At 39.1% G+C, this 25179-nt stretch overlaps 1 protein-coding gene across 1 annotated transcript in view; it reads right to left on the minus strand.

The window, feature by feature from the left end:
- The window catches only part of CPNE3 (copine 3), a 70033-nt gene extending 45301 nt beyond the window's left edge, over positions 1-24732 (minus strand). The window contains exon 1 of the mRNA XM_043974791.1: positions 24599-24732. The gene's annotated coding sequence lies outside the window, so the exon portion shown is untranslated. The remainder of the gene's footprint in view (positions 1-24598) is intronic.
- Positions 24733-25179: the final 447 nt, after the last annotated feature.

The raw sequence follows: 25179 nt of genomic DNA on the forward strand, positions 1-25179 counted from the left end.
CTCCAGCTTATGAAGGTGATGCCCAAAAGTATACTCAATATTCACAGAATTTCAAAGTTAAAAGGACCCTCAGAGACCAGTTAGTCCAACACATTCCAATAGGAATCCCTACTGCAACACAGTTGACAAGTAGACATTCAACTATGGCTAGAAACTTCTAGTGAATGAAATATATCCTGATGTCATATGACCGAAGCTGAATACAGAGGGCCCACCACTCCTTCATTTTGGTTTCAAAATGCTTTCATTAAAGCAGCCTAAAATCACATTAGAATTTTTCATTGCCACATCATACATATTAACAGACATTAAGCTAGAAACTTAGAGAATCATTAAAACTTCTAGGATTTTTTTCATGAATGCGATCTAATAACTTCTCCCTCACATGGTATTTGTAGAGTTGGTATTTTTCAGCCTAAAGATAGGAATTTAATTTTATGTTTAATAGCTATCCCTATAACCTTTCAAAATTAAAGTCAGATATTAAATTCTCCAAGATCAACGAAACATTAAGGATTTACTGAGCAATTTTCACTGTGCAAGATGTATGGGAGAGCTAGTTTTGTTGAGTTGTTTCAGTCATATTTGACTCGCCATGACCCCATTCTGGAGTTTTCCTGGCAAAGATACTGGAGGGGTTTACCATTTCCTTCTCCAGATCATTGTATAGATAAGAACCGAGGCAAACAGCATTAAGTGACTTGCCCATGACCATTCAGCTACTAAGTGTCTGAGGTCAAATTTGAACTCATGAAGATGAGTCTTCCTGATTCCAAGTCTAGTGCTCTAGACACCATTCTACCTAGCCACCCCTAGAGGAGCTATAAAACAAGGTTGAAACATGGTCTACCTTATGTACAACTTAGTTGAAGAGCCAAAGATCTATGCAAGTGATGAAAGAGCAACTGAAGGCTAAACTCTAAAGCATTCCCTACAAATGCAATGAGTGCAAAGAAAGAAGAGATCTGGACTCGACATGTGATTGGAGCAGCTACATGGAACATTTGAGACAATCTGGAATTTACAGAATTGACTGGATTTATATGAATAAAGGAGAATGATAAAAATTAATATCATTATAGGATATGAATTATTATAAAGTGCTTCGTGGCCCTATAAGGAAGAAAAGATAAGTACAGTGGTGTAAACTGCTTGGAAAAAACAATCATTTGGATATGGTTCCATTTTATAACTATAATAAACATGCATGTTTGCTTGCACCAAATCAAAATGTCTCATTTGGGCCAGATGAAGTCATACTGAGCTGGTTTCCTCACATTTACTTAGTTCTCAGTCAGGTAAGTGCTGAATTTCCTGCCATACACATGCATTTCATTGTGCTTTTTGTTATGCTTTTGACGTCATAGTTACTCCAAGGAACTGTGCAGCAGCTGTTGTTCTTAAAGAGTACACTTCAATGATTATCAGAGATATCACAACAGGCAGAGAAGTCAAGGGTTTCAAGGGTCACTCAAGTCCATAATGAAATAGATTCAACTTCACTGAAACACAAAGAACAGTAGAAAATAAATACCAATACAAAGAAATGACAAACTATTGAAGCAAACCTAACTAATTCTTCCAACATAAGCAAAGAAGGAAGTGGACAGTTAGAGCAGTTGTTACTGATTCCCATACAGGAAATTCAAAAGGCATGGAACTGTTGGGAAATGGAGAGAAGACTATTCTAAGCCTCTTTCTTAAATAGTTTCTGGAACCCGTGGTTCTGCCCTCCAGCCAGAGGGGCTGATCAGAGGGGCTGAGGGTACTCATGAGATGTGAGTACCAGGCAGATTCAATCTAGCAAGATAATGAGATTTCTCAATGATGAGTTTCCTGGAGAAGGAAGGCATAATGGAAAAGTCCAAAGACATCCAAAAGCAATAGAGCTGGTGGGAAATAAAAAGCAAACTAACAAAAACAGGGGTTTGTATCTCAGAGGTGTTGTTACCAAAATAATCATCACCCTACAATTAACTGTCATGAGCTTGTTCTGGCTTATTTTGGGCAGACCCCAGAAGGCACATATGAAATTCCTTACCAACCTGATTCTTTTTTTTTTTTTTGGTGAGGCAATTGGGGTTAAGTGACTTGCCCAGAGTCACACAGCTAGTAAGTGTTAAGTGTCTGAGGCCAGATTTGAACTCAGGTACTCCTGAATCCAGGGCCGGTGCTTTATCCACTGCACCATCTAGCCACCCCACCAACCTGATTCTTGAAGCCTTTACTGCTTGCTCAGAGCTGCCAGACTTTGGACACCATAAGCATCATCTCTGAAACATGAGAGTCTTCTCCATGGATATCACAGCAGGACATCAATGTAGGAATGTCTCTCATTTCCAAAGGAATTAATTATTTGAGAAGGGTTTTCTTCTTCCTCTAACAGTGATGATTACAATTCAATCTCAACCCAAACTATTGTCCTCCAATGGATTATGCTCTATGTCTTTGCTTATGCTATTTTCTTCACATGGAATATCCTCCTCCCTATTCTAATCAAAGCAAGCAGATACACCTAATTATTTGGACAATTAGTGATGGTCATGAAAATGAATCACTACCAGTTAACTAATTTCCTCTATTAACATCCTTATTTTGTTTTTTCCAAATAGCTTCAACTCCAGCAGCCTATTGCATCTAAATGTCAGTTGTAAAAAAAAAAAAATATGCAAGACCTAAAGCCTGGAATCTTCTTAACAGCAACTTTTATTTTCCATTTTGTATAATTAGGAAGTACAAGATTTTTACAGTAGCTTCAATTATTCTGACCAGGAACCAGAAGGAAAACAATCAATTTTTAGGAAGGACACTGATAAGCTGAACAGTATTCAGGTGAGGGCAATGACATCAAAGGAACTAGAGATTCTTGTCCTAAGAACATAAGACTTAGTAAGGATAAAAAAAAAAAAACTATCTTTGAGTAGTTGAAGGCTCTCCTAATTTTGTTCTACTTGGCTCCAGAAAGCAGAACTAAGAAAAATGAGCAGAAGTTGCAAAGAAGAAAATAAAATTCAAGGGCAGCTAGGTGGCGCAGTGGATAGAGCACTGGCCCTGGAAGTCAGGAGTACCTGAGTTCAAATCCGGCCTCAGACACCTAACACTAGCTTCGTGGCCCTGGGCAAGTCACTTAACCCCAATTGCCTCACTAAAAAAATAAAAATAAAATAAAATTCAGGAAAACTTCCTAACAATTAGACCTATCCAAAAGTGGAATAGGCTACTACTACTGGAGGAAACATTGTAGTTCATAGGCTAAAGAGGAAATTTTTTCAATCAGAGATAATTGATAATACAGATTGGATTCAATGGCAACTGAATGAGTCTCTCCCCAGTGTATCTGTCTTGTAATGTATCTAGTTGTTAGCAAGTTGTCTCTTGAGCTCTTTGAGGGCAGGGGCTATTTTTGTCTTTCTTTGTATCCCCAGAGCTTAGCACACAGTACCTATACAGTTAATGAATGCTTGTTTACTTGTTATTGAACAACTCTAGCCTGAGGCTGCCCTCTCAGGAGGCCACAGGCTAGGGATAATGTCTCTAGCTTTTCTAGTTCTGCTCAAGAGTGGGAAGATCATTAGTCTGGGAGTCAGGGGTTTTGTTCATCTGCAAAATGGAGTTTGTACAATTTGCAATACTGCTTTTGCCTCACAGGTAGCTACATAACATTTTTAAAATACTAAAGGGCTATATAAATAGCTAGTTGTTATTATTTACGATGTTGATGATTATTATCACTAGGGATTCATAAGTAGTCAGAGTAGTAACAGCAGCAACAATGGTAATCATTACCATTCCTTATTGCAATAGCTTATGATGGATGGACAAAGGGTGTTGGTAATTCTCATGGAAGTTGCTCAGGTTACTGAAGCTACAGAAGGGGCAGTTTTGAACAGATGAAGAATACAGATGTAGGTCAACTATTTCCACATTTGCCGAGTAATGGTTTAATATATTTACCATGCACTGTGCCAACCTCACTCTTTCTCTAGACATGACCATAATTTTTAATGGAGCCTGAGGGCTGTAATGCCACTTTCAAAAAATCCAAGAGGATGGGGATGGAGGATAATTACATGTTAGTGAGCAATGGCTCCAATATTGCTCTTTGGTGGATTAAATTAATGCAGGAAGAGACTTGTGCTGAAAGCAGGCAATAGGTTTCTTCCCCTAAAAAAAAAAATATGTCCTTCCTTCTCTTCCTCACATTTATCCCATCAACTGGGAATTCATGACTTAACAAACTTTGGGGGGTAGGAGGGAGACTAAGACTACATCCTCAAGAAGAGTTAACCTTATGAGTAATTCTCACATTACTGTCAGATAATCAAAATGCCAAGCAGAGAACTCAGCCCCAGGGAACTTGGAACCAGGGAACTTTTGTGCCTTTGGATTACTCTTGCCTAAGGTTAGCAATGTCTAAATTGGGGTGTCAGGAATGGTTTAGAAGGCTGTATGTTTCTGTCTACCCCAGATACACTCAATCTGCCTACTCTAATTCAGTATAGAATCTTCTTACTTGGTTCCCCACTCTTAGCCCTCTGGGAAAAAGGGAAGAGGAATAAAAGCAGAGATAGAAAATGATGATGAAGAGGATGAGGTGTGCCCTTGCCTGCCAAAAGAAGAAAAGTAGGTTCTAGATGAAAATTCTAAGCTCCTGTTCTCATAGTGTCTATTCTTCCCCTTTTAATATTTATCATCATTATAATAATAGCAACCATTTATATAATGCATTAAGGTTTATATTATACTTTTTATATGTCATCTGATTTGGTCCTCACAACAACCCTGTAAGGTAAATATTATTTTCTCTTTTTACAGATGAGGAAACTGAAGCAAAGAAAGGGAAAGTGACTTGCTCAGGTCACATAGCTAGTAAGTGCTCAGGATGTGAACTCAGGACTTCCTGGCTCCAAATCCAGCACTCTAGCCACTGAGGTACTTGAGGATTCTTCCATCCTTAGGAAAATGACATGAATCTGGAGCATTTCTCATCACCACTTCCCTGACCCTATTGCCTACATCAGTAGTATGGCATCATACCAACTTAGAGAACCACAAATTAACATTCTGTGTTTTATTGTATTTTTATTTATTTTGGTATTATATTTTATATTATAGTTTAATGTAGTTCAGGTTGTACTCTGGAATTCACAGCTAAGAATTTGACATCTCTAATCTCCATCATTAACAGTGCAAGGAAGACAAGAAATTGGCAATAGTAACTTCCCCAAGATTCTGCCTCACCAAGTCCTACCACTGGCCACACTATTGGGAAATATTTCTATACCACATATACTCATAATTTAAAAGCTATTCTACATAATGTTGAAGTTATACAGTGGGTAAATTAAGATAAATGACCCCTCTGGTGTGATTTACTGACAGGAATCACATGTGTCTATGGTCATATGATGACTGAGAACATATTGTTACCCTGATATGTAGTACCCAAGATGGCTCTGAAAGAGTCAATACCCCAAAATGTTCCTTTCCAGGAAACTGGACAGAACCAGATACAAAAATAAGAATCTACATTTATATAGAGCTTTAAGGGTTATAAAGTGCTTTCCTCACAGCAACCCTGTGAGGCAGGTTTTATAAATATTATTATCAGATGGGGAAACACACTCAGATAGATTGTGACTTACCTAAGAACACACTGACTAGTTATATAGGTTAAGAATTGGAAGGTGCTGGGGCAGCTAGGTGGTTGCAGTGGATAGAGCACCGGTCCTGGAGTCAGGAGTACCTGAGTTCAAATCCGGCCTCAGACACTTAACATTTACTAGCTGTGTGACCCTGGGCAAGTCACTTAACCCCAACTGCCTCACTAAAAAAAAAAAAAAAAAAAACCCACAAATTGTAAGATGTCTTAAAGAACATTTAGTCCAAAACCTTCACATTATGCTTGAGTTAACTGACACCCAGAAAGGTTCATTTACTTCTTCAGTCACACAGGTTATGTGTCAAAGGCAGGAACTGAATCCAAGTCCTGGGACTCCATAATCAGAGCTCTTTTCTGCTGTAACACATTGCCTGTCTGGGTCAAGCAGGCTCCTCTACAGAAACTGGCTTATTGTAAATAGTGAGAGACTTAGAACTCTCACCCAGGAATACAGAGATTAAGCAGGGGGCTAGAGAGTAGTGAATCCCAGCTTGTACTAATTATTTACCTGGGAAGCATGACTAAGGGTAGCAATATCTTAGAGATAGAATCAAAAGAATTTGGCAACTAGTTGTAGTTAGATGACAAATTCTGTTTTGCATGTATTTGAGTTAAGATGCTAGTGAAATATTCAGGTGGAAACAACCTAGAAAGAGTTGGAGATATGGAAGTAAAGCTCCTAGGAAGGGAAGAGAAAAAAAGGAAGGAAGGAAGAAAGAGAAGGGAGGGAAGGAAGGAAAAAAGGAAAGGAGGGAAGGAGGAAGGAAGGAGAGAGAGAGAAAGACAAAGCAAAAAGGAAAAGAAAGAAGGATAAACAGAATTAGAAGTCACTTGAATAAAAGTGATATCACTAAAGTCAAAGAAATAGATGAGATCATGAGAGGACTTAAGGAAAGAATTTAAAGAGGGAAGAAAACAGAAGACATCTTGGGGAATACTTAAGAAGTTATGGCTGTTGTTATTCATCCTTCTTTGTCCTAAAGTTCCAACAACACGAGGAGGATTATGTCTTGACTTGCTGACTTGCAAGTAAATTGAATTTAAGTAAGGCAGAGCCTCTATCTCTCCTCCAGAGTCTTAAAGTACAGTGGCAAGACAAAAATCAAGATGACTAGTGATGGCCTAGGATGGAGTGAGTGACCTTGGCCTTTCTAAATTAAGGTCTTTCCTTAGGTCTCTGTCTGAGAAAATGCCCATTCAATGACTAAGGGCTAAGAAAGAATTAAGACAAAAGATGGCCAATTTCCCATCACAAAAATATCAATCTGATAGGGGAAGACTCTCAGATTATCCTGCCAGAACAAATAATTGCTATTTATACTCATTCTAAACCAACAAAATCTAGAAGCAGCTAGGTGGTGCAGTTCAAATGTCACCTCAGACACTTACTAGCTGTGTGACCCTGGGCAAATCACTTAATCTCAAATGCCTTTGTTAACCTGGAAATTAAGGAAACAATCAATAAAGGAGAAATAAGGTCTTTAATCGGAGCAGAGGAACTGTAGCTCGTGATATCGCAAAGCTCAGAAGCTAGGAATACCCAAAGATGGGAACAGAGAACAGGGTTTTTATGGGGTAACAGAACCAAAAGGGAACCAAAAGATTGCCCCAGAGTAACATATAGCTACTTAATGTAAATGAACCTTTGACAAAAGAAATAATAGAACTGCTCCGAAGTTACTGACTGAATAGAAACTACTTAATGTAGGTGGACCCTTTTACATAATAACAAAAAGTCCTGGGAGTAAGGTGGGGAACACGGGGAAGGGATAAATTACTCAGGGGAAGGTCCATAAATCCATCAAGAGTCTGGAAATGACAAAGACAGTCAGCCCCAGGCAATTCATTTGCCTGGGAAAGAGGGGACTGGGTGGGGAATCAGTTAGCAGTAAATTTTGCAGTTCTCACCTTAAAACAGTTGTTCTTGCCCCTGAACCCAGATGACTCTGGAGGAGAGGGTGTAGTTGGTGACTGCACAACCCTACCTCACTTAAATTCAATTGACTGCAACTCTTGACATCACCCCAATGTCTTAGTGCTCTTTAAGAATGAAGAACAAACAGGCCAACAAAACCTAAACACTGAGGCATGGGCTGGGGTGCTATTATTGATCATTCAATGAAAGCCAGAGTGATCTAAGTTTAAAGGGTAGTCAAGTAGTTCAATTTGAAACAAAATGGACTTTTTTCAAAGCTTGTTTTTTCAGAGCTAGATTTCAAGAAATCATAAATGAAATTACACAAGACAAAAAAGTAAATTGGCTCAGCTTTCTGGAAAAAAAAATAAACAAATGAATAATTTTAATCTAGCCCCCAAACTCCAAAATATCTTTTTTTTTGGCGGGGCAATGAGGGTTAAGTGACTTGCCCGGGGTCACACAGCTGGTAAGTGTCAAGTAGCCGCATTTGAACTCAGGTCTTCCTGAATCCAGGGCTGATGCTTTATCCACTGTGCTGTCTAGGTGCCCCAAACCCTAAAATATCTTACAAAACACAAGTAACCAAAATTATAATCCTAACAAATGACAAATTATCAAATGAGGCTAAAAAGATGCTGCTAACAGGGAAAAGAACCTGGAGAGAAGAATGAAGCATCACAAAGCCAAGGAAAGAGCCTATCCAGAAAGTGAGAGTAAAGTGTCAATTGCTGTAGAAAAATTAAGGAGAATTTGAATAAAAATACTTTTATGTAAAGTGCTGAGGTTGAAAGCCAGATTGCAAAGGGTTAAAGAAATAACTACATAGTCAGAAAATAAGTGGAGGTATCCACTAGAAGACACTCTTTCAAGAGGTTTACCTTGAAGTATAGATAAGAGACTATTACACAGGATGATAGCTTGAGGGCAAAGCAGAGGTTCAGGAAGAACAGAGGCTATGGGTTATGTGTATAGAATAATGGATGACAGAAGGGACAGTCAACTTTCCTGGGATGCAAATATTCTGTCAAGTAAAGTATACCACCCATATATCACCACTGGGGTGTAACTTTTATCTGCACATATCTCTGTTTGGTAATGATCTATTCAATACTAAGTCTAAGCAGAAAATGTAATCACATTTCAAGAGTTATACATTTTAGTAAGGAGATCAGAGAAAAAAATTACACCCCCAAAACATAAGTGAATTTTGCAAGTTTATCTGAATTGGAAAACAAAATGACAAAGCATCACCAGATTTGTTCACTGTGTTGCATGAGAAAAAGTAAAGTTAAAATTATAGATACCTCTCATTTTTTAAGTGATTAAGTTCATTAAGAAACATTTCTCAGGGCAGTTAGATGGCACAGTGTATAAAGCACTGGCCCTGGATTCAGGAGAACCTGAGTTCAAATCCAACCTCAGACACTTGACACTATCTGTATGACCCTGGGCAAGTCACTTAACCCTCATTGCCCCACCAAAAAAAAAAAAGCAAACAAAAAACAAAAAAAAATTTCTCTTTAACTTTCCACTTTTGCAAATCCAAAACTAAGCAATGGCATCACACTGATTTAAGATTTACATGTAGTAGCATAAGGAGATAGAAACATTTAAATAACTGGTAGCAAATATCTCATTCCCATCCTTCCAGGTAAGGAAAATGAGACAATGAAGTTTTCCTCAATGTTAAATAACAAGAGATTGCTAGAGAACAGGAGCAGAACTTAATTCATGTTTCTGCTTAATTCCTTTTAATGGACCAAGTTTTTTCTTTCTTGGCCATTTATCAAGGGACAGGAAATCTAAGAACTTCATTTTCAACTCAATGCCCTGGATCAGGAAGAGGACTAGCTAACAAGGAAATGGCTACGTTTGTGGTTGCTGCAGCAGCCAACAGTAGATAGCACAGAGTAGTTACTTAATGCAGATTCAAGCAAAGGCTGGCTGGAGGATCTCTTTGGGAGTACAGTGTAGAGGGTATTCTTGGTCAGGTATAGAGAGCCTCTGAGGTGCCTTTTGGCTATGAGCTTCTGTGAATTAGGAAAGGTGAAGCCATAGTGGAAAATGCACTTGGTTTATAGTAAGAGGGTATTGGTTCAGGCAGCTAGGTGGCACAGTGGATAGAGCACCGGTCCTGGAGTCAGGAGTACCTGAGTTCAAATCTGGCCTCAGACACTTAACACTTACTAGCTGTGTGACCCTGGGTAAGTCGCTTAACCCCAATTGCCTCACTAAAAACAAACAAACAAACAAAAAACAACAAGAGGGTATTGGTTCAAATCTTGGCTCCACCATTTGCTACCTGGTCTTTTCAAGGCTTCAATATTTGGGCCAGATGACTTCTAGACCATCTAGTTTTTAACTTACAACCCTAAAGGGGAGTGGGAGGAACTCCCAGGTCAATCTCATATATCCTGGCATTTTTTGCCCTAATTTTATAGAAATCCTTGAAGCCCATTTCTTTAAAAATTCCACATATATTTTGTTGGGGGTGTTTTTGAGGCAACTGGGCTTGAGGTACTTGCCCAGGGTCACACAGCTAGTATATATCTGAGGATGGATTTGAACTCAGATCTTCCTGACTCTAGGGTCAGTACTCTATCCCATATGGATTCATAACCGTGGCCCAAAACCTTCTAAGAGACTAGCCTCAAGAACTAGATCCAATATTGGATAAACTCATTCTTGTGACCAATAGACCACCCTCCATGCCCCACCCCCCCAAAAAAAGGCCTTGGTAGCCACATTTGGGGAAATTCAGGCATGAGTTCTATATCCTGATTACATGTAAGTGGTATAGTGGATAGAGTATTGGACTTGGATTCAGGAAGACCTGAATTCAAATCTTTCCTCAGAAATTATTCACTGAGTGATCCTGTACAAGTCACTTCACTTTTCTGCTCCTCCCTTTCTTCACAGAATTACTGTGAGTATCAAATGAAATAATATACATAAAGAGCCTTACAAACTTAAAACAACATAATCTATTATTATAATTATTAGCAACTCTTGGCAACTCCAGGTTGTTGAAGAAAGGTGCCTTTTCTCTACTAGCCCTTTACTATAGTTAAATTACAAAGAAAAATGGCAATAATAATTAAAACTGATAACATTTATAGAGCACTTGATGTTTAGAAAGTGCTTTATATTCATTATCTCATTTTAATTCCCTAATAGTCTTTTTGTTTTTCAGTGAGGCAATTGGGGTTAAGTGACTTGCCCAGGGTCACACAGCTAGTAAGTGTTAAGTGTCTGAGGCCGGATTTGAACTCAGGTACTCCTGACTACAGGACCCGTGCTCTATCCACTGCGCCACCCCTAATAGTCTTTTGAAATAAGTTACTACAGGTACTGTCTTCATTTTGTAAATGATGAAATTCAAACTCAGAGAAGTTAAGTAATTTGCCCTTTGTTACATAGTGAAGTAAGCATTGGAGGTGGAATTTGAACCTTGGTCTTCCTTACTCCAAGTCTAGTATTCAATCCACTATGATCCATGGCCTCTCACTTATGAACTTGTATTCACTGACTTTCAGTTGTCAGATTGGGGAGATAAGTTCTCCTTATGTTTGGCCCATCCCCTGAAATCATTTCCAGTAACAATGATAGGAGGGATGAGGTTAGAAAGGACAGAGAAAATCAGTATCTCTGTCTGATCATATCCAAAAAAATTCATTAACATGCAGCTAATGTGGGGATGAGTCTTTCTGAACTTACCTAGTCTGTTCCTAAATATATAGTCCATCTGTACATATAGCATTCAAGAACCCAGGGTCACTATAGAAAGATGAGGTGGCAGAGTAGGCCTTTAATGGAAGAAAGGTAATACAGACTAAAGAATAGATCCTGAGGGGCAGCTAGGTGGCGCAGTGGATAGAGCACCGGCCTTGAAGTCAGGAGTACCTGAGTTCAAATCCGGCCTCAGACACTTAACACGTACTAGCTGTGTGACCCTGGGCAAGTCACTTAACCCCAATTGCTTCACTTAAAAAAAAAAAAAGAATAGATCCTGAACCAAGAGGGAGACATTACTGCAGAATATAAAAACAAAAATAATAAGCAACTCCATCATTCTCAATCAAGTCCTACTGCTGCTGAACTTCAGTATCCTCAGGCAAATTGTTCTAAGTTTGTTAATGATACCATTTGTCATTTGCCATTGAAAGGATTAGAGAGCTAATAAGACAGTACTCAAAACTTCCTAGAAGGATAGAACTATATAGCTATTGAAATATTAGTTGTTCAGTCATTGAACTGTTTCTAACTCTTTGTGACCCCATGGACTATAACATGCCAGGCCCTTCTGTCCTCCACTATCTTCCAAAGTCCATCCAAGCTCATGTTCCTTGCTGCCATGATACCATGATTCATCTCATCCTCTGCCATCCCCTTTTCCTTTTGCCTTCAAGCTTTTCCAACATCAGGAGTTTTCCAATGACTCCTGTCTTCTCGTTATGTTACCAAAGTAAGCTTTAGCTTCAGTATTTGACCTTCCATCAAATAGCCTGAATTAATTTCTTTAAATATTGATGGATTTGATCTCTTTGCTGTCCAAGGGACTCTCAGAATTCTTCTCCAACACCACAATTCAAAAGTATTGATTCTGAGCTGCTCAACTTTCTTTATAGTCCAACTCTCATAGCCATACACTGCTACTAGAAAAACCACGCCTTTGACTAGATGGACCTTTGTTGACAAGGGGATGTCTCTGCTCTTTAGTATGCTATCCATATTTGCTTTCTTTCCAAGAAGCAAATGTCTTTTAATCTCATGGCTGCAGTTACCATCTGCAGTGATCTTTGAGCCCAAGAATAAAATCTGAAACTACCTCCATTTCTTTTCCTTCTATTTGCCAAGAAGTAATGGGACTAGTTGCCAAGATCTTGGTTTTTGTTTGTTTTTATGTTAAGCTTCAAGTCAGCCTTTACACTCTCCTCTTTCACCCTCATCAAAAGGCTTCTTAATTCTTCTTCATTTTCTGCTATCAGAGTGGTATCCTCTGGATATCTGAGATTGTTGAGATTTCTCCCAGTAACCTTAATCCAGCATTTAATTGGTCTAGCCTGCCATTTTGCATGATGTACTCTGCATATAAGTTAAATAAAGTGACAATACTCACCTTATTGTATACCTTTTTCCATCTTAAACTAATCAATTGTTCCATGTTCAGTTCTAACTATTGATTCTTGAACTGCATAGTCTTGAACTAGATGTTTTCCTTAATTATTTGTAAAGCCTCATCAGACAGTCATTTTGCTTTTTTGCTCTTCTTTCTTTGGAATGTTTTTGTCACTGCTTTCTGTATAATATTGCAAGCCTCTGTCCATAGTTCTTCAGGCATTCTATCTACCACATCTAATCCCTTAAATCTATTCTTCACTTCCACTTCATATTCATAAGAGATGTTATTTAGGTTATACCCATACAGCCTGATGGTTTTCCCTACTTTCTTCAATTTAAGTCTGAATTTTGCAATAAGAAACTCATGATCTGAGCCACAGTCAGCTTCAGGTCTTGTTTTAACTGACTGTATAGAGCTCCTCTACCTTTGACTTCAAAGTATATAATCAGTCTAATTTCTGTATTGACCATCTGGTGATGTCCACCTGTAGAGTCACCTTTTGAGTTGTTGAAAACTAGTGTTTCCTGTGACCAATGAGTTATCTTGACAAAACTCTATTAGTCTCTGCCCTGCTTCATTTTGTATTTCAAGGCCAAACTTGCCTGTTATTCCCAAGAGTCTTTTAATTTCCTAGTTTTGTATGCCAATCTCCTAAGATGAAATGTGACATTTTTGGGGTATTATTTCTAGGTATAGGTCTTCATAGAACTAATCAGCTTTGGTCTCTTTGCCATCAGTGGTTAGAGCAAGGACTTGTATTATGATGTTGAATAGTTTGCCTTGGATTCAAACTGATATCATTCTGTCTGCAGATATCATTCAGTATTGCTTTTCTCACCCTTTTATTGACTATAAGGGCTACTTCTAAGGGATTCTTGCCCACAGTAGTATGTGTAATGATTATCTGAATTAAATTCACACATTCTCATCTATTTAAATTCACTAACACCCAAGATGTTGATATTTAATCTTTCCAACTCCTGTTTGACCACATCTAGCTTACACAGATCTTACATTCCAGGTTCCTGTGCAATACTGATCTTTTCAGCAGTGGACTTTCCTTTCTTTACCAGTCACATCCACAGCTGAGCTTCCTTTCAGCTTTGGCCCAACTGCTTTATTCTTCCTGGAGCTACTTCTAGTTGGCCCTCCACTCTTCCACAGTAGCATATTGGACACCTTCTAACCTGAGGGGCTCATCTTCTGTTGTCATATATTTTATTATTTTAATATTGTCCATTGGGGTTTCCTTAGCAAAGATACTGGAATAGTTTGTCATTTCCTTCTCCAGTGGGTCACCTTTTGTCAGAACTCTCTACTATTACTTATTTGTCTGAGATAACCCTGTATAGGCATAGCTCATAGTTTCACTGAGCTATGCAAGGCCCTATTGGAATGATTTGCCATTTCCTTCTCCACCTCATTTTGCAGATGAGGAAACTGAGGCAAACAGGGTTAAGTGACTTACCCAGGGTCACGTGGCTAGTAAGGGTCTGAGGTCATATTTGAACTCGGATCCTCCTAACTCCAGGGCCAGCACTCTATCCACTATACCACCTAGCTAACCTACTACAACACCTAGCTGTTCAACAATGTCATTGTTTCAAGATAGCTGGAACCAGAAAGCTTTCCTCTCTGTTCTCTTTAAGTGCTTCTAAATTTTGAGGTTATTTAATGATTCGTAACACAAAAATCAAGTTGCTAAAATGAATACAATTGGCCAAAATGATATGTGGAACATTCAGTAACAATTTCATGATGTTTTAATTTTTTAGCATAGTGATTGAAACACAAGTGACTTGAGATCCATCTTTTAAAAAAACAGTCTCTACCTGGAAATTCTAGAGACTCTGCATTTGTGGGTTGTGATTTGTAAAACAGAAAATCTGGTTTCCTTGAAGTTTGGGAGTTGAGGGTGAGAAAGGATTAAGTATAGCATGTAATTCCTCTGAACCTGTCCTGGCATGCCAGGAAGAACAGATTCTAACAAGGAATTGTCCTCCCAGCCAATTATACTGAGAGCTAAAAGTAAACACTGTGAATAGAAACCTCTGAAATGTCCAACAATCACAAATCTTGAAATCTATATGGTTGAACAATTTGAGGGTTTTTTTTAAATTAGTAGTTATTTAAGTAATTTAAGAAGAAAAAAGGATGTATTCATAAATATAATGTGGCATACTCTAGCTATATGCTATTTTTCTAACGCTTGGTAACATTCAATCTGTTTATATTTTTAAGGTAGCTGTCTAAATATTAACCCTGTAATTTAGAAGGCCATACTGCTTACTAATTTTCCTTGGGTTGAATATTAACTTCTCCCAGCTACTACTCTCAAACTCTTATCCCCTTCTGGCACAAACATTTTTCTCCTCCTATTCCACAGTGTCCTATGAAATTGGCACTCATCCTAGATCTATTCTTCTTTTCAATGTCCTACCACCTTCTGGTGCTTACTGTGAGTGAGATTTTCCCTACCCCTTAGATATAAGTGATTTAGCTATGGTAATAATCAGTATATAGACTAAGAACTGTGATTTAAAATGTTTAGGTATAGTGTCACCCTAGGCAAGTCACTTAACCTTCATTGCCCCACCAAAAAAATAAATAAATAAATAAATAAAATGTTTAGGTATTCTTTAGTAGTTAACAATAATGGAGCAAGTAAGACAGATATTGGTAGAAGTGATGTACATGCAATATTGTAAACTGGTGTGGATAGCTGGAACCATCATCTCAATTCCAATTGTGGTTAGGCATCTACCAATCAGCTTAAAGGTCATATACTAAAAATAACACCCCCCTGGGCTGGCTGGAGCTGACCAATCGGCATTAGAGAAAGAATGAATGGGACAAGAACTGTTCCAAATGGACCTAAAGCTATTGCAAAACCCATATTAGGTCAATACTTCCTGGGTGTGCTAGGAACATGAGGATCTACAACATATGTATCATAATGAAAATTTACAGTCCTAGGAACATCTGTTAAATTTATCTCATGTACATGTACCACTTGAACTTAATACAAGAACCATTGGAATTTGTTGTATGGATTGTATGGTGGGAGGAGCCTATTGGGTATAAATACCCTTGAATCCTGAGATTCAAGGTCTCCCTGGTCCCAGACCTGTTTGAGACCAGCTTTATTGTGAGATAGGCCCTCTCTGAATAAACCTATTTCTATGGCTTGGAGATTTTGTTTCTTCATTTCTTTGACTCTACAACTTAGAAATTTTTGTGACATTACTGGAACCTGTTATTTTCCTAAAAGATACTATATCTCTTCCCATCCTCTCCAATACTGGCCACTATTCTCACGCCAACTTTCTTCCTCTTTCTACCCTCCTCTCTTTCTCTTCCCCATTCTCTTTCTTTTCTCTGTTTCTGTCTGTCTCTCCCACACACATACATACAATCATATACACATGCAGGCACACAGGCACATGTGTACACGCATGGAACCAGGAAGGGCTGGTATGTTCCTTGCTCTCCATGACTTACGATCTACAACCCATAGTCAATAACAATAATTAATAATAATATATGACTTATATAGTGTCTACTATGTGCCAGACATTGTACTAAGTGCTTTACAAATATTATCTCACAACAACCCCAAACTGTTGTTCAGTCATTGAAATGGTGACTGACTCTTCGTAACTCCATTTGGGATGTTCTTGGTAAAGATACTGGGATTACCATTTCCTTCTCCAGCTCATTTTACAGATAAGGAAACAGAGGCAAACAAGTTTAATTGACTTGCTAGTAAAATTTGAACTCAAGACTTCCTGATTCCGTGTTCAGGGCTCTTATCCACTACACCACCTAGCTGCCCTATAACCCTGTGAGGTAGGTGCTATTATTACCCCCATTTTACAGATGAAGAAACAGAGGCAAATAGAGGTTAAGTAAATTGACCAGTATCACACAGCTAGTGTCTGTTTTTCTCATTTATAAGGGAAGATTCCATTGTTTTCCTTCAGACAGGATTATGGTGTAAAGACAAAGATCTTAAATAAATTCTTATTTTTAAACTGATACACATGAAAAAGTAACTTGGAAAGAGCAATTTCAGTTGAGGGGTAAAGCTAAAAGAACAGGCTACGATGTGTAGAGAAGTGAGAGAAGAGAAAGTACATTCAATGAGACTATTTTTATTAGGAGTCTGACTGCAAAAGGGAGGAAAGATATAAGACAGAAAGTCTGAAGGAATCATAGGATCAAAAAGGGTTTTTAAGGATGGAGAAGACCTAGACATGTTTGTGGGCAGCATGGAGGGAAGGAGAAGATATGAAGAAACTGATTACGGGGGAAGGGAGTTGGCCAAAGAGGGAGGCTCTTGGAGGAGATCAAAGGCCCAAGTAGAGGGATTGACCTTGGATAGAAAGGTCACCTCTTCAGAGCCTGGAACAAAGAGGGAAAATTTATATATTTATAATAGAGGGCAGGATTTGGACTTTCCAGTCCATTCCACTTTCCATCTTCAGCTCTGCTACAGATTCAGCCCCATGGATCAAGGGTACTACCTGTTATGAGCCTCTTCTGTTTCCAGTTTCCTTTTGTGGGTTGCAAGGACAATACACTTCTCTCCTAACCCCCTCCCCCACTAAGATTGTAAGTTTCCTGAGGGCAGGGACTGTCTTCCCCCCCCCCCCCTTATTTGTATCCCAGCACCTAGTGCCTGGCACATAAGAGGCACTTAATAAATGTTTGTTAACTAACAGGCTCTTGATAAAAGTTTGTTAAATTGAATATTTGTCAAATTGAATCTCCTTTTATCGGGTAATTGCAGTATTCAGTTTAGTTGGTCTGCAACTGAACTGCAACCCTATGATCCTAAACTTAAGAAAGAAGGTATTTTCATGGATGAAATCCACAGGATTCAAGCTTTAGAGATGAAAGGGATTTGAACTCACGAAAATGAGTCTTCCTGATTCCAGGCCCAGTACTCTATACACTGTTTGACCTAGGTTCTCTTTATATCCCTTAGTACTTTAAATAAAAGTTTACATATCGAGAAGCAGAGTGGAAGAGTAGATAGAGAAATGGCCCTAAAGATAAGAAGCTCTGGGTACAAGACCCACCTGTGACAGACTAGTTTTGCATTGCTGAATGAATGCTCTAAGCAACCATCTAACACCAAGATACTGAGAAGGTGCCCACCTGAATTGGGAGAAGGAGCTTCCTCACCTGGGAATTTCAAAAACCAACAAAATGACGGGTTTTATCCTACAGTGATTATATTAAGAAGAAGTAGTGCCTAGCATAAGGATTATGCACTTAAGGAATCTTTCCATGTGGAAACTGCACATTTTTAAGGTTTTCTGCCAACATGTTACCATTTAATTTTAGCTGTAATTCCCTCTGGCACTTCCTTAAAACAGCTTGGAAGCACTATATATAGCTTCACAGGATATTCAGGGTCAATTTTTTTTTTCTTTCGGGGCAAAGAGAGTTAAGTGACTTGCCCAGGGTCACACAGTTAGTACGTGTCAGGTGTCTGAGGCACATTTGAACTCAGGTCCTCCTGAATCCAGGGCCAGTGCTTTATCCACTGCACCACCTAGTTACCCCTATTTAGGGTCATTTTGTCAGCACCATCTATGACAGGTAGTCTGATATATCAAAAGGGCTTAATGACACTTTGATTTTGTTTGAATCAGTACATTTTCTCAGTCACCTAACCGGGATGTAAGAATAGAGATTTGGTACCCTCCCTACGGGCTAAATGATATAAACACAGAAAGTAAGGAATAAAGAGGTGTTAAAATAAGTATAAAGATGTGTCCTAGCTATGTCAAGCTCTAGCCTGGAGAAGCTGAGCCTAGCTCATGGAGTCATGCAAAAAGGCTGAGTTCACCAGCTGTGGAGGCAGTCCAGGCAGAAGCCGGCACTTGAGGAAAAGTTCAGATCCGGAAGAGCTCTTCACCTCTCAAGGTGGAGGGTGAGAGAAAAGAAAAGATTTCTTTCTCTGCTCCCACTCCCAGTCCCTAGAGATGGCACTTGGCAGCACAGCTATTTCTCCAATTTGGAGAGGTAGATTTGAGATTCATCCAGAAGGGAGAAGAGACATACACATTCCAGGCATATATACATAGAGAAGCAGCAGTCAAGCAGCTTCAAGGAATGTGACCCCTAGCAATAGAGAAGAGAGCCAACTGTGGTTTCAAGAATTAGCTCTGGCAGATGGATGCTGACATCAGCAGGAAAGTAGACCCAGGGAGCCTAGCTAAGTGACACACAGCAGAAAGGAGAAGAGGGGTGTAGTATGAAGATTCCACTAATTAAGAAAAGATACCAGAGATCTACAGTATCACAGATATGCATTGCCAGGGCAACATGTGCTCACATCATTTGTGTCTCACTACCAGAAACTCTAAACCTGCTTCTTCCCTTCCCACTGATGCTTTATGTATTTGTGGGAAACTGAAACCCAGATTTATGAGAGGAACATTTTATAGTTCCTTCTATGCCATCTTGGTAAATGCTGTTGTTTTGACCTAATTGTGGCTACTGAATTGACATTTAAAATAAGTTCACTGCGGGGCAGCTAGGTGGCGAAGTGGATAGAGCACTGGCCCTGGAGTCAGGAGTACCTGAGTTCAAATCTGACCTCAGACACTTAACACTTACTAGCTGTGTGACCTTGGGCAAATCACTTAACCCCAATTGCCTCACTAAAAAAAAAATAAATAAATAAGTTCACTGATAGGGGTTTGTGAGAGATAGTGATAAGAATGCATGTAGGGGGCAGCTAGGTGGTACAGTAGATAAAGCATCAGCCTTGGATTCAGGAGAACCACAGTTGAAATCCCTCAGACACTTGACACTTACTTGCTATGTGACCCTGGGCAAGTCACTTAACCCCAATTGCCTCACCAAAAAAAAAAAAAAAAGAATGCATGTGCACAGGATAACTAAACCCCAAGGTAGTAGTCAAACCTCCAATGTAAATATGAGTTGAGGTGGTACCTCCCCAAAGGAGTGCTACATACAAAACTGGGGAAATGATGCTGAGTGAAGTGAGCATAACAGAAGAACATTGTACACAGTAATAGCAACACAGTGTGATGATCACCTGTGATCCTCTTGGCTCTTCTCAGCAATACAATGATCCAATACAATTCCAAAATACTCATGTTGGAAGATGCTCTCCACATCCGGAAAAAAAAAACTGTGGAATCTGAATTTAGATCAAAGCATACTATTTTCACTTTTGGGGTGTTTTTTTCCTTTCTTGGGGTTTTTTCCCTTTTGTTCTAATTATTCTTTCACAACATGACTAATGTGGAAATATGTTTAACATGATTGTACATATATAACATCAGATTGGTTGCTGTCTTATGGAGGGGGAGGAAAGGGAGGAGGGAGAAAAATTTGGAACACAAAATCTTATAAAAACAAATGTTGAAAAAAATATATATATAATAGCTATCTTCCTGAAAAGGAAATCTGAAAAGTATGATACAGGCACATCTTGTTTTATTGAGCTTCACAGATATTGCCCCCCTCCCCATTGAAGGTTTATAACAACCCTGTGTTGAGCAAGCCTATTGCACCCATTTTTCCAACAGCATGTGCTCACATCCTATCTCTGTGTCATATTTTGGAAATTTTCACAATATTTCAAACTTTTTCATTATTACATCTGTGATCTGTGATCTTTGATGTTACTATTGTAATTGTTTTGGGATGCCACAAACTACACCTATAAAAGACAAACTGATAAAAAAAAAAACAAATGTTGAAAACTATCTTGACACATAACTAGAAAAAAATAAAATACTATTAAGATCAAAATTTTTAAAAAACAAAATTGGGAAAATAATATTTCTAACACCTGCCTCACTGGGTTGGTGTGAGGATTAAATGAAAAAGATATGCAAAGTGATTTATTACTGTAAAGCACCATATAAATGTTAAATGTTATTAATATGAAAGAACATTGAAATGATAGCTTTATTCTGATTTGTACTTCTTAAACATTCTTGTGATTAAACAACAAAATTTACCAGTTTATAGATATTTATGGTTGGCTATTTCTTATGTTTTTATTGCTGAATGACCCTTTAAAAATAAGTAAAATACAGTGGTATTCCAAACCAAAGTAATGAAAATTAAAGCAGTAAACAATTTGTTAGGATGACTATTATACAAAGACAGTTACCTGCTGTAATTTGATTTCTGTTCACTTCATAGGAAATGGACATTACTTCCCACTCTCCCTTTGGGCAATAGGACATTGCAAAATGCACATAGTAGCATGACTAAATGTATTTTTCTCAATTTTCTAATGAGGGAAACTGAATTAATATTGGCATTCATCTTTAATTGGCAATGACTGAATTAAAAAAAACTATGACCATCTCAGGTTTGTCTTCTTTTTTTTTTTTTTTTTGCAGGCAATGGGGGTTAAGTGACTTGCCCAGGGTCACACAGCTAGTAAGTGTTAAGTGTCTGAGGCTGGATTTGAACTCAGGTACTCCTGACTCCAGGGCCCATGCTCTATCCACTGAGCCACCTAGCTGCCCTCAGGTTTGTCTTCTAAATGCTACAAATTTGTGGGGGGGGGGGGGTTATGGCTACAATAAGATAACATCAAAGAAAAAAAAATTCCAATGTTTTTGTAATTTTCTTCAAACTTTTAGGGAAGTGTAATAACCTATTACAAAATGTCAGTTAATACCACCAGAATATTTCCACACTCTGTATATAGAATTGACTCAGTGAACATAACCAGAAGCTTGGATATCTGGATAAATAAAATCCATAAAATATTGCATTTTAGCCAGAAGTTTAAACTTCACTCCCAACATTCACCAAAGCCTACTCAATTTTAAAAATTAAATGTTTAAAAAACCAAAATCTATGAAATAGCAAAATTGATTAATTCAGATATGAACTACATTATTCTTTTTAGTAACAAAGGTAAGGACAAGCTGAAAGGGCAGAGAAACAGGTTGACATGGGGAAAAAGAAATGACTAAGAAACAAACATGAGAACAAAATGGAGCAGCATTAATGGAAAGCAGATTAAATGAGATGGCAAAGTTAGAATTTCCAAAAGTGGTTAATGATCTTATCCAACACCTATGGAATTATCATCAGTCCTTTATTGATCTTCCTTTAAGTCACTCATCTGAAAATAAGTACTTCTCTGCAATAGCCATGGCTCTTTATATAGTTTAAGAGAGTGAAATATCATTTAATCAATTTTCCAACTCAGACTAAGAAGTACAGTAGAAAAATCAAATTCTGGACTTGGAGTTAGGACATCTGAGTTCAATTCCTACCTCAGTCATTTATTATCTGTGCCCCAAGAAATCATTTAACCTCCCAAATCTAGTTTTGTCATCTGTAATATTAGAATAATAATAACTGCACTACCTACCTCTAGGGGTTCTTAAAAGCACTATAGAGATGTTAGTTAGGACAGCTGGGTGGCATAGTGGATGGAGCACCATGCCTGTAGTTCAGGAAGACTCATCTTCCTGAGCCTCAAGACATTTCCCAGCTGTGTGACCCTGGGCAAGTCACTGAACCCTGTTAGCCTCAATTCCTCATCTGTAAAATGAGCTGGAAAAGGAAATGGCAAACCACTCTAGTATCTTTGCCAAGAAAACCACAAATAGGGTCATGAAGAGTCAGATATGACTGAAAGACTGAACAATAGATGGTTGTTGTTATTGTTGCTGTCTTTGATGTTAAGACTAACCTCACAGAGAGGCACCATAATGTGACAAGTCACAACTTTATATCTTCATTATTGGAAGGCATTTCCACAATAAGAATTCCCTACATTGATGAAATCACAGGTCTAGGGGCAGCTAGGTGGTGCAGTGGGTAGAGCACCGGCCTTGGAGTCAGGAGTACCTGAGCTCAAATCCAGTCTCAGACACTTAACACTTACTAGCTGTGTGACCCTGGGCAAGTCACTTAACCCCAATTGCCTCACTAAAAAAAAAAAAAAAAGAAATCACAGGTCTAAACCAAAACCTGTCATCAATGTTTTCTGTATGATGGTTAAACAGAACATCTTTAAATGGCAAGGAGTGGAGGCAAGGGGAGGGGGACAGGAAGGCATTACCATGTGAGAAAAAACAAAAAATACAAGGGGTACTTCCCAATATCTACCACAAATGAGACTAGGTAGAAACTAAGGGAAAGTGGTTTACAGGCACAGATGCCACAAAGAATAACGTGGCAGTTTGCTAAGAAATTTAAGATAAATTCAGTTTTGAATATGTTTTATGATTTTCATCAATTTGTGTGGAAGATGAGAAACAATTATTTTATATAAAATTTCTCACTTTATCAGTGCAGGAAGTTAGAAAAGGCTTCTATATTCATTGTTAGTCCAGAAATAGGCTTAAAGACAAAAATTGTCATTTTTCCCTTTCTCAGTTCCTTCACTGCCTTTCTCTATCTGCCCATACTTAAAAAACAAATCTGAAACTAATAATCTGTGGTTCTAGTGCCATTGAAATTTGCACCAACAGTGTCACTCTATAATTCCACAGTTTTCTTTTTTCTCTTTGTCAAATTACAGAGGAATCTTTATGGCCTTGTTCCTCTTCCTTTCTTCTACCTATGCTTCTGGTCTGCCTGCCACGACTAGCATATTGTTTAGGTTTGCATTAAGTACTAAGAGCTAAAGTGATTGCTGACCTCAGGCCTAAACTAAAATGGAACTGATGTCTAATCTAATATGACTACAATAGGTTTTAACAGAATTACAACCTGCTCTTGATTATCTGCAGTAAGGAATATGTAAAAATTCCCATTAAAATAATATTATAAGGTTTGCACATTTGCAAAGTGCTTTACAAGCATGGTCTCCTTTTATCCTCAAAAAAAATTGTGGGGGGCAGGGTAGAAATCTGGGTCAGATAGAGCTTTTTAGTGACTTATCCAGGAGCACATAAACATTAAGTGTCCCACTCGGGATCTGAACTTAGGACTTCCTAAATCCATGTCTAGGCACTCAGCTTTAACCAACAATTTCGATCTCTTTCTCTAGAAGGCCTACAACTACAAAATTGACCCAATTCTATTTCTTCTCCAGCCTTGCCTGTTTCTGGTGAGCAAAGACAGGACCAAAACACCTAAATGAAACTTTGGGTCAAGTCAGAGCAATGGAGAAGCGAACAATACAGGTGAGAATTTTCTGTGGCAGTAAAAGAAGTCGATGTACAATTCCTCAACGCCTGTAAACTCTGAAATCAACTTCCTTTAGAAAAGGCACTTTTCCCACTTACATTAGTTGAGTACATTAATACCAAAATATTCACGAGGCTTTTAAGTTCGGTCAAGTTTTTCTCAGTAATTCACCTTCACCAAAGTAGGGTGTAAATAAATAGCCATCCTCTCTCCTAGACCCTACGATGCCCATTAGCGTCGGAAGCAGCTTCGTCTCTCCGCCCTTCCCCTCCCCGACTTCAGAGGCAGGGAGCTGAGCAAATAAAGCGGTCAACTGCAGATTTCTTCTCCAGGTGAGGTGTCCTAAGGACTTCAAAGGCTTTTGCAGCCCCAGTCACATCGCCAGCTCCACCTTGCAATTGCGGCGAAGCCACAAACGGGGAGCCAATCTAAGTCGTTTGCTGCTGCCACCCACACGCATACAGCCGAAATGCGACCAAGCCCTTCGGGAACACCCAATCCTGCAAAGTCTAGAGGAATCATCAGGACTGGAAGAGGCCTTAGGAATGGTCCCATCCCTGGCGAGGCAAACTGGTATTGCGGGCCCTTCCCGGAAAGAAAGCTAGAGAGCTGAGGGAGCCCTTAAGTCCTGGGTTTCTCTCGTCTTGCCCTCTCATCCACTTACTTTCTTCTTCTTCCCCCTCTCCCTCCCGAAAGAAGAATATGGGGCTCCCTGGTGCCAAGACACCGCACTCACCTCCCGAAGTCCGGTACCTGCCAGGGGTAGAAGAGGTAGAAATTCAGCAAAGGAACAAGTCTCCCAGTAGTAGCCTCAGCCCAGGCCCAGGGTTTACAGGAACCAAAAGCCAAACCAGAGAGGCGGAGCTGTAACTGCGCTCCGCCTTCGTTTAGTCTCTGCCCCTAGCCGCCTACCCCACCACCACCACCACTCCCCGACTCTCCGCCCCCTCTCCTATCCCGTCCCTAAGGCTTCGCTGCTCCAGTGTCAAGGCCAGAGGTGTTATTGTACCACCGCTGGAGGTATATGTAGCATCTCCTCCTGTGTGGAGTCCTGGCCTCGTGAGCCCCTGCACTGCGGTCTATGAAGCGATCGAAGCTATCACCTGCCAGGCTCTTATCCTCCTCCTTCCCCAGCTTCCTCGCCTTTAGCCGATTCCATTCTGTCACTTTCATGTGCATTCCGGAGTGACCTGGACTACGGAGAACCAGACCGACTTACTAATGGATTTCTCGAACGAGTACAGCTGAATACAGGCACTTTTTTTTTCTTTCCTTTTTTTTCTTTTTTTTTTTTTTTTTTGCGGGGCAATGGGGGTT

The sequence above is a fragment of the Dromiciops gliroides genome, chromosome 1 (genome assembly GCF_019393635.1).
Source record: "Dromiciops gliroides isolate mDroGli1 chromosome 1, mDroGli1.pri, whole genome shotgun sequence".
Classification (NCBI taxonomy): Eukaryota; Metazoa; Chordata; class Mammalia; order Microbiotheria; family Microbiotheriidae; genus Dromiciops; species Dromiciops gliroides.